The sequence below is a fragment of the Gallus gallus genome, chromosome 2 (genome assembly GCF_016699485.2).
Source record: "Gallus gallus isolate bGalGal1 chromosome 2, bGalGal1.mat.broiler.GRCg7b, whole genome shotgun sequence".
Taxonomy (NCBI): domain Eukaryota; kingdom Metazoa; phylum Chordata; class Aves; order Galliformes; family Phasianidae; genus Gallus; species Gallus gallus.
The window spans coordinates 58,328,786-58,344,952 of NC_052533.1; the positions used below are offsets into that span (position 1 = coordinate 58,328,786).

Sequence of the window (16,167 nt, forward strand, 5' to 3'; positions counted from 1 at the left end):
TCTGAACAACACACACTTAAGGCAGCAAAAAATTTATACAGGATGCAAGCAGCTCAGGCATTTCCTGGAATCACTTTTATTTCTCTTAATGCAGTATATGCTTTAAGTGCCCCTTACTTGACAAGGGAGCTGAAGTTGGTTCTTCAATACAGAATAAAAACGCAGTGATGTAACACAGAGTTGCATCTTTACATTTGTCAGCATGGTTGTGATGAGATTCATAGCTATGTGTCACACTGTGCTAACTGAGCTCCCAACATACTGCAGCCACACGAGTTCAGGCAAATGACTGCTTTCCAGGAAATTTTATCTGAATTATCCTTCTGAACTCTGGCTAAAGCATTTTTCTTTAAGTTAAACTTGAAGTCCTGAAACATTAAAGAGCATTATGCATCAACTTAATTGGAAACAGTTTTGCCTCAACACATCCTGCATTTGTTCAAGGACTTAGAAAGAGAAAAGCCCATGCTTTGAAGCACCGTGACAACTTAAGATAAATTTCACATTACTTTTCTAACAGAGTATAATTGAAAACATACTTCATCACAGACAGTAATCTTATTCTGGGTAGAGATGCATTTAGCCCACAAGTCTGAACCTCAAAATTCCCAAGTCTTGATCAAATTCTGACTGTGGCCCAAACTGTCTTCTCATTCTGTAAGAAGCAAATCCAGTTTTAATATTACTGGGTTTATTAATTATTATTAATATTAAATTATTAATATTTAACATTACCCCAACAATAAAAAAAAAAAAAAGGGGGAAAAAAAAAAAAAAAGAAATAAGAAGACTCCAAACTATGTAGCTCCTATTTTTATGCCAGTTTTTCAAGAGGTCTTTTTCCCATCTCAGCACCCATCTCTCTCCTGCTTGGGTACTGCTGCCATTTAGAGTGAAGCAGTACACCAGTCACTCAAGGTCACAGAGGAAGGCTCTTGCAGAGCCAGAAATTTGAATCAACATCTCCTGTGCCCTAACCACAAGGCTCTCCTTCCTCTCCTTAACAGCACAGTGTGTTTCTTTGTTAAGTTTCTTTCTAGTTAGACATAACATAATGGGCCTTTTTCTTTATTCATAGATAATGGCAATATGACATTATGAGATGGGCAGTTGTCATTCGCAGGGAATGTTCTTTTTCCGCTTGCCCCTAAAACACAAACATCACTTAGCAGATTGTTGTCAGTCGATGAAACTAGGATCTCTGTGATTTACAATCTTTTTCCAGCAGTCTCGCAATAGAAATTTGTCCTTTATTTCTGTTTTTCATGATACGAAAGGTTGACAACTTGTGGATCCTAGATAGCAAGTATTGCACCATTTCCTATACAACCTTCACCAGACATATAAGAAAAAAAAGCCTTCTTCACCAAGGAAATGAAGTCAACAGCAGGTATTTATTTCAAACCCTTGAGAAGGTTTACGTACCACAGTAATAGATCAGTAGTCACTGCCTACCATAATATGTGAGCAGCCTTACACATATCCCTACAAGACATGAGAAGCCCAACAGCATCAAGTGGAAGACCCAGGCACAGTACTGCATTTTCTGTTGTCACATTCTCCATTTTAATCAGAGGGACACATTTGCTATTTCAAGACTCTGGAGACTATGGTTGGAAGTCATTCTATGAAACAAGAGAATTATAGATATTCACTTTATTTGTGCAGACAAATAAAAGAATGCATTTGACAGATGCCTGCCATACAGAACTCCATCTTTGGGTTACTATTTTTGCATTCAACTCAAAAAAATAAAAATGAAAAAAAATCTAGTTTCTTTAAGCCCTGTCCTCTTTTCCATGACCTTTTTGATCAATAAGCCTTTGTTTTGCTGCAATTCCTTGGCATGACTACTGCTAGTCCTTATCTCATATTTACATTTAAGCTCTTTGGGCCTTGGCAGAGGTTTGAGTCATATATTTTCCTTAGATTACAAACTCTAAATGAAGTCCATCACTTGAGAGTGTGGTCTTCTCAGGAGACCCAGAAATTAGCTGACTACCTTCACTGTTTGATACATCTTCTGGCAAGTTAGTGAAATTCAGGTTGACAGCTATTTTCATATAGATAACAGGCTTCTCTGTCTTTTTAAGACTTTTTTTGGGGGGGGGGGGGGGGGGGGGGGGGGAAGAGGATGGTAGGGACTCGGGAAGTCTCCATCAGATTCTGCAGTTGCTATCATTTAAAAAAAAGCAACAGCTCCAATGGCTCTCTGGCACTACATGATCTTCTCACAGGAGTTTCACTGATAAAAATAAGTCCCATTTTCAGGTGACAAACCAGTGTGAAACCTTCTGCTCTCCGTTAAGGTTGTTGCCCTATATAAAGAGCCATTTTTCAGACACTGCACTGTAACAGCAATCTCTAGCTTACCTCTCAGCAACTCTATCTCCGTAAGTACTGCATTCGAGCAAACAGACTAAAAAAAAAAAAAAAAAAAAGTCTAAGAGATCTTAAGAAAAACAACATTGACATTCCACTAATACTTGCCTTTTCCCCTTCTCCAACAGCAAATGCTGAAAAGGTGCAAGTGACCAACTTCTGAAATGCTACATAAATGCTCAGAAATAAATCAAAGATTTATACCCAAGTAGACACAACCAAATGAAACTCACTTTCAGCTTCACAATGCGGAATAACGCATTTGTGAGTGACTGATATATTGCTCATGAAAAGGGAAAAAAAATACAAGAAGAAGCCTTTTCACAGTTCAATAGAAAGTCACAATATTTGAGAAATGAATAAGGAGTCATGTAATGGCTTTGCAGCTTTTGAACTTTCACATGTTTCAGATTTTTCTAATGCTTGCGTGGATTAAAGAGATTCACATCTCAATGGCTAGGGCACCTAACGTTTTTTCTGGATCAGGTTTAATGCTTTCCACACTGTAAAAATTTCACTTTGCATGAACACACCCTGAATTTAAGGAATTTTTCATATTTAAGTGTGTGTTTTCCAGTATGTTTCTTTTTATGTTAACCTCGTCAAAGGGCATGGTGTCTGGATCATAAGAATCATCAACTACTTCAATTTCACACATCAATACACTGGGCCTTTCTGGCATGCTTTTCTTCCCAGACTCCAAAAATAAATTAAAGGGAGGAAAAAAAGTCAGGAGACAATAAATTAGAAGACATCCAGATTTTTTTCTTTACTTCTGTGTATTATCTCAACTTGGACCCCAGAATAAAAAGGAGAACCATTTATTGCAGTGATGTGCAAAGTTCATCGTTTTAAAGCTACAACTACACCCTATTCATCTCTTTAAAAATATTTCAAAGCAGGGCTGTGGGACCCAAAGAAAGAGAAGAGTCTCTGATGTCCACCCAGCTCACACAGAAAAACACTGCATTTTCTACCCTTTGACAAAGGATTAAGGAGTGACAAAAAGCCTCTCTATCGTTTCTAAAAAATGGGTATGTGTGTGCATGGATATGACGCAAACTCTAACAGGTATAAGGAAGGTGTGGGTATCATCTAGAATCAAGAAACCATCACAGGCTTCATGGAAGCCGGCACATGCATTTAGTCTTTATGGCTCAAAAACTAGGGCGACCAGGTGTTTAAAACATTAGCACGCAAAAGGAGTGACAGTCCAAGTTGTTGGGGACTGTGTAGAACTGAATCTAACGGATGAACAGAGGGTGTTTTGTTGTTTCTTTGTTGTTTTTTGTTGTTTGTTGCTGTTACTGCTGTTTGTGATTGTAGACCAATAGAGAAAGATAATCTAGGAAAATGCAAGTAAAGGGGGTGTAAGAGCAAAGAGGAATGTTGTGCATTGACACTGGGAGGATGAAGCTTTTTTTGAATGCTACTTGCAGGTATAACCATTTTGGGTATTTCTGGAAAAAGAAGAAAGAAAGGAAAAAAAGAGAAAAGGGGAAAGAAAAGGGAGGGGAAGGGAGAAGAAAGAAAAGCTCTGATGACTTTTGCCTGTGTTTGTTGAAGCAAAATTGCATACTTGCTCTGTAAAATAAAGCACATGGCTGCAAAACTGCCCCCAAAATACATTTCATTTCTATCATCAGTTTCTCATTCTTATCGGAATTGCCAGGTTCTGAATTCTGACCTTGGGGCTTAAAACACAATGAATGTGCATGAAAGATTTTACACACTTTTCACCAAAAGAACAACTTCTATGTCCCAAACCATAGCTTTTACAACTAACAGCTATATTTGAAAACAAATGTATCCTTTCACCCTGTGAATTAAACAATAAAATGCTTTTGTGGGAAGTCTGTGTTCCACACGGACATTTATTACTGAATTTGCATTTATGACTATGCTCAGTTTGTTTCACTGAAGTTTGTTTCATTCATCTAAGCAAACACAGCCACCAAAATAGTTTCTAAAAAATCACATTATGGAATGACTTCTCTTCAATAGCATACCAGTTCCTCATGTAATAGCACCATACTATGCTATTTTCTCCCAAAGCTTATCAGATCTGCTAGTACGTCAAAGTGTGCAAGAGTACCATCTTAAAATACAAACACTTTTCAGGAGGCTTGTGTTCAGTGTTCTGGCTGCATAAGTCCACTTTTCAGCCTACAGCATGAAGTTCAAGGCACAAAAGAAGTTTTGGTAATACAAGGTATTAAAATAAATACCAGTGAACACTAGTATGCATCATAAACATACAGGGGATCTTTGAGCTGACTCTTTAAGGGTGAAACAAAACACCACACCGTACTCAGTAAAGTGATTTTTCTGCCTGAGAAAACACTGTTTTTTCTGTTTTGTCTCCTCCCAGTGTGATTGGCAGTGTTGCAAGCCAACAATTGCAACAAGCCTAGAGTATAACTGAATTTATTGGTATCCATCATTAAGCAACACAGGAGTACAGCCAGAAATTCACTGCCTGAGATTTCCTCTAGCTTTCTATGTATTAGAAATGTTTGATCCATATAGAAATCTTAAACTATGGAACACTATCGATTCAAAATCCTGTTGGGCTTCTGACTATTTTGCATGCTCTTAACCACCATTAGAGTCAACAACAATATCAGAGAATTATAGAACATGAGGGAGCCAGGACTGCCTAAGGCTATCAAAAAGCCAAGGGAGAGAGGTGGTTTGAATAAAGGATATTACCTCTCCTTACAAACACCATCAAACTGAAAACATTGTAAATATGATTGAGCAAAGAAGGCAACCAACTGCTGGCAACATTTGAAACTTTGGAAAATCCCTTTGGAGAACTGGACAAGCAGGTGTCATGCCCTGGTTTGCACAGCTCTCCAACCAGTCCACCAGTCTCAGCTTTTGCTTGGTCCCGTGGCTTTCAGATGATCTACTCTATTTGAAAGCACACAAGCAAGTTGTTCTGCACAGCATTATTATTCCATCCTGCTCCTTGCAAATGCGTCATAACATGAGAATCTGCTTTGTGAAATCAAATATCACTTGCCTGATTGGGCCCCTTGGTATGCCATTTACTTGTTTCTTCTAAAATAAATGAGATTACTCTCATAAAACAGGGGAAAGTATTTTGGAAGGCAGTGCTTAGTATTCGTATCTTCCATTTTGTTCTCATATTCAGCTAACATACTAAATACAAACTGACACTACAAAAAGAGACACCATGGGAGGCTACTTATTTATTTGATATTTACAAGTGTCTCTCCAATACCACAAAAATATTAGGAATAGTGAGTGTAATGCCAAGAAATCCAAGACAAGACCAACTGCAAGACAAGTGCGCTATTCACTGTCTGTTTACAGAAAATACTTGCTGCAAACACGTGACTATAGCGGAGCAAATAAGGCATTGATATGCACCAAAATTTCTGCTCCCACACAAAAAGGATGGGTACATAAAGTTTACATGAGTGGAGTTAAGCCAAAGCTAGAGGGAAAGGGATACAACCTTACCAGTCTTGGGAGAGACAATGAACTTGTAGTCTCATCAGTGAGTTATAAACAACTGCAGGTTTGAGTTTCAAAAGAGTAATAAGAAAAGAATAGCACCGCTGGAGATGGCTTCACTAACAATTCAGTTCAGCTAAGATGGTGTGTATGTATTCTTGCACTTGCATGCAGGAACTGTAAGTGAGATCCATAATATATTGCCATTATTAGAGTTCATGAACAGGAGATTTACCCAAAGATTCATCAGCCGTGTTTCAACCATCACCAAACCAAGTTTGCAGCACAGTGTCTCCTCCTATGTTCAGCCTGGGTTCTCCAAGTAGCATAACATAGGAAAAAAATCTATTACCAACAGTCATCTACTGGCTTCCATTTTTTCAAATGCTTTCAACTTAGAGGTATCCAAACATTTTTTACCTCGGAAAGGCCTAATTACTGTGTCTGTCAGGCTTACAACAAAAACACAGCAAACTCTAGACACAACTGTGGCATACCTACCTCCAAATTAATATTTTTGTTGGATGTGGATGTGAGCATTTTATTTACGTAACATCAAAGTTTTTTTTTGTTTGTTTGTTTTTGTTTTTAAAGGAAGGAATCCATTGTTAACTTCAGTGATGATAACAGAATAAGTCATTAAAGAGCTAGAAAGCATTTCCTTTTAAAGACTGCTTTTTTTCTGCCTCTGCACTTCTGGGCCCTATCTTTGTAGGTCAAAACATAACCACCTTATTCCCTGAGTTTCCACAGACTGTTACAGACTGGACTCATTCTTTTTTTGTTTGTTTTGTTTTGTTTCACTTGCTGTTTCATTTTATCAAAACAAAAGATATTTTATGATGAAAACAGAAGTATATGAAAACACAAAGTTATGGAGACTAACCCCAACTCAACCTTATCTACTCAGTAGGAAAGCGTTACTTCCTCGTATTTTCTAATACTCAAGGGCAAATTTATTGCTTAAAGATTCAAGCATTCAAAGAATGTTCAGAGGAAAAGAGGAATGAAAACTCAGAAATAGAAATACTACACTCTGGAGTGAGAAGAGAGACAAAGACATGTTCAGCTGAAAATACGTAGACCTGATACCTGGTCCCAGTGAGTGCCAGGATAAAACAGCCATTGGTTGAAGTAAGGTCATGATCTCTGTCAAGATTTAAGTCTGGACTCACTTTTGAAACAGGTGTGACCTAAGAGCAGTAGGGAAGAATTAACAATAAGAAAAAAATTGTCTCTCTGTCTTAAACAGCTATCAAGCATTTCATTTTACATCACTTGTGACTACAAAAAATGAAAAGTGGTTATGAAATCCACCTATCTAATTATACACTACTTTTAACCATAATGTCCCCTTTTTGTTATCTTTCTATTACACAGCATCATTTGTCGGTGGTGGTGGTGAATGGGATGACAGGATTAATGTGATGGTTATGCTCTGTGTTGAAATGGCACGAATTGTATGTCAAGATGCTTTCACCATAAACAAGCCAGCACTGAACACTTGGAAGCACAGTTCTGGTATTAATCTGAGGTAACTGTGATTACACATTATAATGTATGCTCCAATACTGCACTTGTGTAAATTGTCTGTGTCTTTTATATATATACTATACTATGTATAGTATATATATACTGTGTCTTTTGTATATATACTATACACACAATGTGTGTACAGTATTTCCGAGTATATAGGCGCACACATGCAGGAAAAATATGAATGTGGGAGCCACAGTAATGCTGCTCCTGGCTGAAGGTAATGTTACAGAATTAGTTTCCATCTTAGTGGATCACAGGAAAAAAAATACTGTAAGGATTATTTTAATTTGTAAAACATTTGTATTCCCTCCTGTACTGCAGTAGAAGGAATGCGTCAACTGCCACTTTTTAAGAAATATAATACACTTCCTCCTACTTTGGGTTTGAAATTGGAACCAAAACAAATTTGCTGCAGAAAAAACTGATCTTAAAGGTCCTGGCAGGAGGTAAAGTCTGGAAGTGAGCTCACTCCTTGCTGCCATTATCCCTTCATGGGAATCTAGATGTGCCATTCTATATCCTGCATCCTCTGCTCCTTTTCAGAAAACCAGAAAGCTGAATGACATCACAAAATGCACAAAGTGCACAACCAGCCAAGACTCCTGGGTGAGGAATACACTGACCACCACAGCCAACTCAAATAGTGGTAGGATTTTGGATCCTTGATTGGAAGAAAAAATTGTCTGCATATGCTACTTGTAAATCAGCACTCGCTTAGCCACCCTAGAGAATGAAACAGCACAATAGATCTTTCACAGCTCACAGGAGAGGTCATGGTACAAAAATGCTGAACAATGCAACACAATCTTTTGTAGGTAAGCAACTTCTGGGTGGGAGGTGTGAGTTGTTACAACAATAGAAACCTCAGAGGAGACAATCAGAAAATTCTTAACATGCTTTTTGAAGGAATGTACACAACTGACTGTATTTTCAACAGACATATATTTCAAACTCTTCTGGTGCCCTGATTCTTATGCTTTATAAACACATACATAGAAAGAGCTAGATTTTGTTTCTGTTTCATTAACTCCACATTTCTGCTACTTATAATTATCCCAGGCATTATGATCAGACAATTCACACATTAATTTATTTGAGGTAATTTCCTTTAAAGTGACTTGCAGAATAGTAACCTAATGTTGAGTACAATTTCTGGTGCACTGCATTTTTCATATTTAATATGTCACTTGACAGTTTGTTAAAACTGACTGACTTGATGTCTGTTATAAACGTTCACTGTACTGAAATCCCAAACAAATATCAGGGATATAATTCTTTTCCATAGACTATATGCTTAATATTGTTTCTTGCCTTCCTCTGGGCTCGCTCTTAGCATGAATATGCCAAAATAAGATGATACTCAACTCATTACAACTCAGTACAGAAAGGACATGGAGGTGCTGGAGCAGGTCCAAAGAAGGACAACAAGGCTTGTGAAGGGCTTGGAGAATATGCCCTGTGAGGAGAGACTGAAGGAACTGGGGCTGTTTAGTCTGGGGAAAAAAAGGCTGGGGGGAGACCTCTCTTCCAATATCTGAAAGGTGCCTACAGAGAGAGCGGGGTTGGTCTCTTCTCACTGGTGACAGGTGACAGGAAGAGGGGAAATGGCCTTAAGTTGCACCAGGGTAAGTTTAGGTTGGATATCAGGAAAAACTTTACTGAAAGGGTTGTTAAGCACTGGAATAGGCTCCCCAGGGAGGTGGTTGAGTCACCATTCCTGGATGTGTTTAAAAATCGTTTGGATGTGGTTCTCAGGGACATGATTTAGCAGAGGGTTGTTAGGGTAGTATGGTTAGGTCATGGTTGGACTCGATGATCTTTAAGGTCTTTCTCAACCTGAGTGATTCTATGATTCCATGATTATGATTTTTCTAAAAAATATGTTTCCACTGAAATTAATGTAATATGGTACGGTAGTTTTGATTTGCTGATGTCCAAGTTAGCTGATGTTGCAAGTCAACTGGGTGAAACTATGACTGGCTACATTCAATGAGGGTGAGAACTTTAAAATACAATTCCAAACAAAGCCTGGCCATTGCCTACCCTCCCAAAAGTAAACCTCTCCGCGACCTGATCCTTCTCTCTCATCACTAAAACAGGTTTATCACATGGAATGCAAGTGGGAGCATGAGGGGAAACAGCAGAAAACACAACATCAAGAAGGTTTGGAAGACATGCCAAAGTGAAAATGGTAGCCCAGGTGCAAAGCCAAAGCCACTAACAGCATCCCACAAGAAAGCAGATCAAGAAATAGGGCTTTGATCAAGAGAATACTGGGAGGAGTGGTTTCCTGCTGTGGGAAGTGGGACCTGCATCACAGTTACACTTGCTGGAGTTACATCTGGACAGATGGTGAGAACACAGCCAGAAGGAGAAACCTCTGGGTTTCCAATAAAGCCTCTCTTCACTTTCATGCCTTCACAAGTCTGTCAATCCACAAAGCTGTCTGGAAGAAAGAGACAGGGAAGAGCTATGTGCTTCAGTAGTAAATGACCAACAGGTAAAGAGACACAGAAAATTCAAATCTGTACAAATCAAATGCTTTTGCCTAGACTACAAAATGCACTCAGATGTATGTCTCCATGTTTAACTGATTCACCTTCAAACCCTCCAGAGAAACTTCATGAGCTGAGGCAGGGGGCCAGGAAACTCCAGGGGTAATTCTGGCCATCCTGACAGATGCTGCTCTGAGAAGTGTCTCATTCATCCAGGTATTTCACATGAAACTCAAATGAGCTCACACTTTTCAGCAATGAGTCACACACTCATTTGGCAAATACAAAGACTTCAGAGTCCCTCTCCCTCATTCCCAGATGCTGGAAAGTCACAATTCTTTGAGTGTGATGTCAGGAGGTGTTGCCATGAAAACCCTTTTAAAATCATAAGCACTAAATTGTAACTCCTTTTGCATGGTAAAGGATCACACAGGGGGTACTGCGGTTTGGAGGAAGATATCTTATAATTAGTGATAATAACAAAGGAAATATCCATAATTACATCAAAGAAGTCTTCACTGAGTATTGTTTTTACTTACTTCCAGAGGGAACACATAATTCTCTGAAAAAACATGACTGTTTTAAGCAGATGTAGATAAATAAAAAAGTGCTATCAAGAGAATCAAACTTCAAACTGAAGCCGGAAAAATACTTCAAAATGCACAAGAGGTTATCTAATCAATCAGCTTAAAGGCCAGTCGTCAGCTCTCCGCCAACAGGCAGAGCTGCTATGTCTGCAGTGTGTGCGCATCTTTTCAGATGAACACGGCACACTACAGCATATCCTGGGTGCGTGTATCTGCATACAGGAGGCACAGTCTGGGGATTCATTTCATCCAGCCACACAAACAGGACTAATTTTGTAAAGTGCAGATAGCTAAAAATAGCCAAGAGTGAAGTTATGCAATAAAACCTGGTGTACGTTTTCCCTTTCCAGATGAGAGAATCTGACATAGTTTCAAATAGAGAATAAATAAATAAATAAATAAAGGCGATGGTCTGATCAGTGTATAAACTATATTCATTTCATTCCCTTCTGCAGAGAAGGAATTTGAATCTCCTATACATTAAAGATGCATGCCCACTGTCATATCATTTCAGCGACTTAAATAGTAAATGATCAAAAATTCACAGTGCTTCTGCCCTCCTCTGGAAAAAAAATAGGTCAAAAATGAATGGAAACAAACTGTCTTCTGCTCCTTTTTTATGCATTTGAGAGAGGAAAAAACAAGGGAGATAAATCTGCATAATACTGAACCGAATCTCTTTAATTCCAGTCAGCTTTTATCATTCAATCACTGAGTCTGTATGTGGAAAAATTCATGCTAATTCCCCCTAGCAACAGCCTCAGCCTATCAGGACAAGCCATGCACCATGCAGCTGCCAGCCAGCAAGAATAACTCTAAGTAGGTCAGGCCTGCATTTCTAAAAATGCCACGGTCTAGTAACCCCACTGTCCCGTCTGTCTGCCCTGCCCCATAATAACCTCAATTGCTTGGTGACACAATGACATACTGCCCTGTTAGAGCGCAATCAAATCACGCTGCATTATTCTGCTGCGAGCATCACTGCTGGAAGAAGGAGCCGTCGAGGGGCAGCATTAATCAGGCGGCCATTCATGTCCACCGGCACTTCACTCTGGAGATGGGGCCTGCATTAATGACCAGCTGTTGGAAGGAACACAAACAAAGTAACGCCTTCCACCCTGCCGGCTGTGCAGAATACGCCATTCTGTTCAGGCAGGTTGCACTCATTGACAGAGGCCGCGATGTAAATTAAACAGCCCCAGACAATGCCGGCTTTTGTAAGCTCCTACTAATTAAAGTAAGTATATTTAAATTATACTACACACAATTCAAAGAGCTATTGGTTTAATATACAGAGTCATCTCCTCCTACAAATTTGTGTTCACGGTCAGGGGAAAAAAAAAAAAAAAAAAAAAAAAAACAGAACCCACAACCACTGTTTGCATAATACAATCTACCTATCCTGGTAAATTAAAGAGCAGCACAAAGAGCAGAACTGCAGCTGACTTGCACTGCGAGCAGGGAACCACACCAGGCTGCCAAAAACAGGCAGCAATGCACACTGACTGGTGAAGGGCTGTCGATAAAAGCCATGTAAACATCTCCAGCCACAGCACGGGGAAAGGCCGGTCAGAGCAGGGTAAGCACCCCTGCAATCTCACCGCTTAAGTGCTGTGGAGCAGCCAGCCCAGACCGAAAAACAACAGCAGGGATCAGAAAGCTCCAGCCATGTCCCTGTGGAGTAGGCAGCCCAGCGCCGCAGCATTCCCAATGCACCCCCAGGACCACGTTTGGCTGCAAGATGTTGCGCTAAGGCTTTTTTTGCACCATCCCTTAACCAGAGAAGCCTTAATAGAAACCACACCTGAGCGCAGTAGGTCTGCACTGGGGTGGTATTTCAGCATCAAATCTGCAACGCCAGAGCTGAGTTTTGGTGTGCTGGCTCTTTGTGTTTAATTTTATGCGTGCTTTTAAACACCTTGGTGCGGCTGGCCAGTCGCTCCCTCCTATGCCTCGTGGCACGCAGCTGCCTGTGCAAGATGGAGACGGGAATGACATTTCCTAGGACAGATGGCTTGTCTGCATTTCTTCCGAAGGATTCACACTTCCACTCGGTGAACGTGTGCCCTCTGACAAACCGATAATTCAGTCTTCACTTTTGCAGAGTGCAGCCAGTCTCATACGTGTAAGCCATCCAGCTCTGATTTACGAATGCAGCTGATTCATTAATCCATTTCGCTCTGTTGTTCAAAGCAGGCTCGAGAACCAGGTTATGACTGCCTTCCTTTGCTTTGTGGCACACATCACACAGCTATTCTTGGAGAGATACAGTCCCTGACGTAACCACGGGTTCCTAATTACAAGCTGCTGACATTTTGCAGCTTTGAAGCTATGAGCTAAGAGCCACTCTTCCTCCTGCTCGCTCGCTTTAAAACAGCCTGAGTTAGAAGCACAGCAGTTTCAGAAAGGTGCAGGAGTGGTATACACTTCTTTTCAGAGCCTGCTGTATTGCCAAGGTTATTTTTCTTTAAGAAAACACAAAACTACAGTATGGGAGTAATAAGACTCCTCTGCCCCCAGCACAAGAATGTTACCCAGCAGCTGGCTAAATATAATCCAACACACAGGGCAGCCTTTGTAGACAGGGTAACAAACAGTGGAAGGGCCAGACAGGCATCTTGCAGGGTAGCCCACCATGACTATTGGGAAATCCCCCCGTACGCATTTTAGGATGACATTATGGTCTACGGATTTGTATAAAAGGGGAAAAAAAAAAAAGAATAGAAAAAAGAAACCTCTTTCTCAGTAGGCAGCTGCTAAAAGCCATGCCAAACCCCACTAGCTGACTGCAGTACTTGTTTTCCCTATTTTTGCATTGTTCAGCTATGGGCAACCTGAGCTGCCAGCTGAACTCAGTATGCCAAGCACTGTGACAAGTCTCCCTGTTCTAAAAGCATGGACTCCTCAATGCATGCGCAGAAATATAAACCAAACAGATAAACAAAAAGAGCCCAAGCCAATCAGATGACAATGACAAAAAACAAAAAGAAAACCAAACAGGTACATTTCAGAAAAATCTGCTGCTAGCTGCTGTCTCTTTTAATAGAGGAATAATCATTTTTTAATTAGAGGCTGATTTTAAAATTCTAAAAAAAAAAAAAAAAAAAAGAAAGAAAGAAAGAAAAAAGAAATATAATCCTGACTATAAATGCTCAGTTGAGCATTTAGCCATCTGATGACTGTGGTAGCCAGCTGGTCTAGAAGTCATCTGGGATGCATTTATTTTGATTAGATTGATCACATTTCTATTTAGAACATAGAATTTTTTTGCCGTACTGAATATAGCTGTGTTCATAAAGATTGTAAGATGGAGAAAATGATCCCCTCCCCCTTAGCTTCTCTCAACACAGTGCAGAAAATTCAGTGCTCCAAGGTGTTAAACAGAAAGGATCTGCTTTCATATTTCTTAGAAGAATCCTGCCTACATCTGCATTCGCAAAGTGCTGCCTCACTCAGAAATTGGGTGTAGAGCTAGAGCTGAAAATACAAGCTGCAATCAAGGCTGACCATCAAAGTGACAAGCTTCCTCTGTAAATTGGTCAGAAATGTCTTTCTTTCATGTCTGTACATGCTCCCACACGCATAAGCACACACACATACATAAGCACATACATACACAGCATGGCCGCTGTTTTCCCTGGGGATACTGCTGCAGCCACCTAGCTCATCAGTTCCCTCCCTGACAGCATCAGGAGTGTTCGAGCTACAATTCATAGTGCCTCTATCCATACATTGTTTTCTTAATCACACCATCCTCTCCACACTGAGAATGCACAGAATCAGACAAACAGCACGCAGCGTTCCTTCTTCCACTGCATTTGCACGCACTCTCTCGCTCGCTCTTCCTCCCGTGTCTTTGCCTTAGCAGGCAGATACGACCAATACCTTGTTTATCCATCTCCAGAACAACGCTGAGGTGCAACTCGACTGCAGTTCTGTGGCTTTCCCCATCTTAATCCTCTGGAGCAGCAGAGGCTGGATTCTTGCTGCTGATGCCCTTGTTGAGCACTGGATTACTTTTCATCATATTTCTTTAAGCTTTTACCCACTCCACCCTAGATTAACATCCCTCCTTTCTCTCCCCACCAAAAAAAAAAAAAAAAAAAGAAAACCCCCAAACAACCCCACATCACAACCCTTTGCTTCCAGAACCAACAAAAAAATTGCGGCTCCATCGCTTCTCTTCCTTAGCAATGTGCAGACGAGGGAGGCTCGCATCAGCCAAGCTGGGGTGAAGCGCAGGCAGCGAGGCTGCAGCAGCAGCAGCAGAACCAGCAGCAGCCACCCAGGTAAATGCGAAAAAGCAGGCTGTGTCGCAGTGCCGTAGCTGTGAGGAAAGAATCTTGCTTCTTCTGAACAGTGCAGCTTCATGCCTGCAGGAACGGAGAAGAGGGAAGACCCAGAATTAAAAATAGAAGCCAAAATAGTTAAGAAGAAATTATGACTATAATAAAGGGCTGTAACTTTATTTTCTGGGCTTTGGGGTTTTCCTAGGGGGGTGTCTTTCCCCCCCCTCCCCAAAGTCTCCTATGTTGCTGGATGTTACTGTCCAAGAGTGGAGTCACAAAGGCTCACCCTCCAAAGCGCAGCAAGACCAGCATCACATGAGAAACCACATGATGCACCCAAATCGGATGCTGATGCGGTCCACTATTTCACTCGGGGGGGAAAAATCTCGACCGAAACATGTCCCTCTCTAGTGGTTATAAAGAATTTCCCTTTAAAAGAAAAAAAAAGGAAAAAAAAAAAAAAAAAACCACAAAATAAATATCTCCCTATCTCTTGTCTTCAACACCAGTGCTTTGCGAGGCAGGAGAATGCTGTTCCGCAGACACTAGCTGGATGGCAGCAATATTACTTCCAGGCTACGTTATGCAAAGCTGATTTCACTTAAGTGAATTCCTGAAAAGCATACTCCATGTCTTCATAACATGAACAGGCTCTGAAAACCAGCTCCATTATCGTTCCCCACAATCTGTGCCCAAACCTGCGTTCTGAATAATTTATTGGAGACTAAAAAGCTGTTTGCCAAGACTGCTCCTTTTCCCACTCAGCCTCACACTCAAGACCGACTATGGTGAGGAACAGAGGGGGCATTCATCATTTCCAAAATCAGTGATTTTAGAAAAAGTGCCGTCCCACAAAATAATCACAAAAAAGTGAGAAGAAAGGTTTTTCCCTCATTTATGGACATGAAGAGCTCTGCCTGGTTTGCAGTCAGGGACAGCGCTTTCCTAACGTTGCTGACTCCAAAGCTTTCAGTCCAAGTCAATAAGCAAACAGTATTGCCTGCCAATCCCTGCAGAGGTGTTGTGCCACGCTGTTAAACGTAGTCAAAGCAGGATACCCCAGGCAGTCCCCAACAGAAGTGTTCAGTTCTGCAATGCTGTGCTCTGTCAGGGCACCGAGCAGTTAACATCCTTGGCTGCTTCACCATCTTGCCTATAGGAGCGTGGGACTGAGGGACTGGTTAGCTTGAGAAACAAAAGCAGAAAAGCTGACCTTGATGATCGATGGAATTGTTGCTGCATAGAGTTCTCATTCAACAAATACAGCTAGTAGTTTGTAGCTTGTTTGGCTCCTAACATTTGTTCAAACGACAGAGCAGGTGGCACAGAGTCCTCTATCTCCTTTGTTTGCAAAACCCAGGCACCACCTTGCAACGCTACGCTCCCAGC

At 40.7% G+C, this 16,167-nt stretch overlaps 1 long non-coding RNA gene across 50 annotated transcripts in view; it reads right to left on the reverse strand.

Annotated features, from left to right (window-relative positions):
- Positions 1-16,167, reverse strand: part of LOC124417794 — a 320,851-nt gene that overhangs the window by 57,541 nt on the left and 247,143 nt on the right. For 22 of the 50 annotated variants that reach the window (XR_006936143.1, XR_006936185.1, XR_006936174.1 and 19 more), the window contains one exon: positions 540-14,862. The exons of 3 other annotated variants lie outside the window; for them this stretch is intronic. This is a non-coding gene — a long non-coding RNA (uncharacterized LOC124417794). The remainder of the gene's footprint in view (positions 1-539; positions 14,863-16,167) is intronic. 25 more of the 50 variants (XR_006936141.1, XR_006936146.1, XR_006936175.1 and 22 more) reach the window with 14 other exon arrangements.